At 31.5% G+C, this 2,333-nt stretch overlaps 1 long non-coding RNA gene across 1 annotated transcript in view; it reads left to right on the top strand.

Annotated features, from left to right (window-relative positions):
- The first annotated feature begins 215 nt into the window (after positions 1–215).
- Positions 216–2,333, top strand: part of LOC141321227 (uncharacterized) — a 9,499-nt gene continuing 7,381 nt past the window's right edge. The window contains exons 1-3 of the long non-coding RNA XR_012353708.1: positions 216–280; positions 702–774; positions 1,186–1,271. This is a non-coding gene — a long non-coding RNA (uncharacterized lncRNA). The remainder of the gene's footprint in view (positions 281–701; positions 775–1,185; positions 1,272–2,333) is intronic.

Here is a 2,333-nt window from a genome sequence, read left to right as displayed (position 1 = left end):
TGTGTACATATGTGTACGAAAAAACATATTCATTTAATCCACGTTATTTTCAATGTTATTTCTACACCACGTTTACCATTTCTAAAGCTATATTATATTATATTATATTATATTATATTAACGTGAATTCTGGGTGATTTTACGTGCTGTAATGAGCGCGCGCTCTGAACAATCACATAACATTTGAACCGGAACGGAGGGAGTTACCATGGAAACGGAGAGGAAACTCAACAGTCAAGCAGGAGAAATCGTCTCTCTCCGTTGTTTTCACTAATTTCAGGTAAGTTTGGTCTCTAAAATTACACAAATAGTACATTAAAGTTTTCCTGACACTTTATTTGATGCAAATGACACTCTTCCGTTGAATATTTACTTTAAAGAAATGGTTTAGTGTCGATTGAAAAAGTCCGTTAGCATCTCAACCGTAATTAGACTTGAACTCTTGTTTATGAAAGTTTGGGCTTTTAATCTTAAATGTATATGAGCGGTTTGGGTTTTGATTTTTTTTTAAATATAGGTTTGCTGGCAATTTATCAATGTATAAAAGGAAGTAAGCTAATTTATTTAACATAAAAGTATTCACTGTACTGTTAATCGGATACATCGCTTACATGGAGCGTGAAAATGGGCTGAAAGTACTTCAAACACGTTTTGATGTTTCATGGTAAACATTTATTGATACCATTGTTTTGTGATTTCAGAAAACCCTCTATGACACAAGAGAAGTTGCTGATTTTAACATTTTTGGAAGGGAATGCAGAAAACACAGTTGTTGTGAGAGAGCTTATTAAATAACCTTTCATGCATCTTTAATAATATTTAGCCTATATCACCATACATCTAATTTATTTTGCTAAATATATATATATATATATATATATATATATATATATATATATATATATATATATACACACATACATACATACATACATACACACATACTTTTATGCATATAGTTATTTTAAAAGGGATTTAACATCCACACATAAGTAGCACTGTATGAGCATTACTAAATAAGTAAACCTAAAATTGTAAATTCTGTTATTAAATCCTTTTTTGTTTTTTTGTATATTCTATATATTATTGTTTTTATTTTCTGCATTTCACCTCTGCTATAGCTTATTTCTAATAAACTTAGCATTGCATTGTTGGCCCTGTGACATTGTTTATGTTCCTTCTTAGATTCTTGCATGCTAATGGCAGTGCACCAGAGTTGGAGTGTATCTCCAGTCAAAGAACATCTCTAGAAATGATGAGCCATATGACTAGTAAGTAATACCTCACACATAAAACAGCCATTTAAAAGTTTAAGGGTCAGATATGTCATGTATTTGAAAGAAGTCTTTTTATCCTCACCACTGCTGCATTTTTTTAAATTAAAATACAGTTAAATAACTGTGTTCTAATTTAGTATGTTTTAAAAAGTGATTTTTCAGCACCATTATGCCAAAACCGGAAAAAATGACATTTTTACTATATATATATATATATATATATATATATATATAAATTGTAATCAGAAACATTACTTTTTTTATGTTCAAAGTGCAGTTTTCTTGGTGAACATAAAAGACTTATTTCAAAAACTGACCACAAACTTTAAAGGGATAGTTCACCTAAAAATTAAAATATGATGTTTATCTACTTAGCCCCAGGGCATCCAAGATGTAGGTGACTTTGTTTCCTCAGTCAAACACAAACAAGGATTTTTAACTCAAACCGCTGCGGTCTGTTAGTGATTTGATATAGGCAGTAGATGGGCACCAAACCTTTGAAAGTAAAAAAAAAAAAAAAACATGCATAGACAAATCCAAATTACACCCTGCGGCTTGTGACAATACATTGATGTCCTAAGACACAAAACGATTTGTTTTTGTGAGAAACTGAACAGTTTTTATATAATTTTTTACCTTTAATATACAACGAAGAAAAATGAAACAAAAGCACGCACATCAGTCTCAAAAGGGTGCTCGACCAAAAAACAACAAGTAAAGAATAGAATATAAAGTCGGCAACACCTAAGCTCCAAAAGTATCAAATATATTTATTGTTAAAACAACTTTCGCATAGCGTGTGTTACGTTTCGAGCACGCAGGCTCTTCATCAGACAAATTGACTACTAATGTGCATCCCTTTATATCTACAGGTGATCACAATCACATATCAACACACCATGTTACTAACAAATAAATCGACTACAATAAATTTACATGCAAAGATCAGGGATGTGATTTTTCCGGATTAATCCGGAATTCCAGATTTTTCGACCTGAAAATGTGTCACGTATTTGCGACCGTTCGCAAATGGCGGATGGCGAAGTATGATTCCAG

Source organism: Garra rufa, chromosome 1 (genome assembly GCF_049309525.1).
Source record: "Garra rufa chromosome 1, GarRuf1.0, whole genome shotgun sequence".
NCBI lineage: Eukaryota > Metazoa > Chordata > Actinopteri > Cypriniformes > Cyprinidae > Garra > Garra rufa.
The sequence above is the reverse complement of the archived record's forward strand: the minus strand, read 5'-3'. Positions and strand labels throughout refer to the sequence as shown.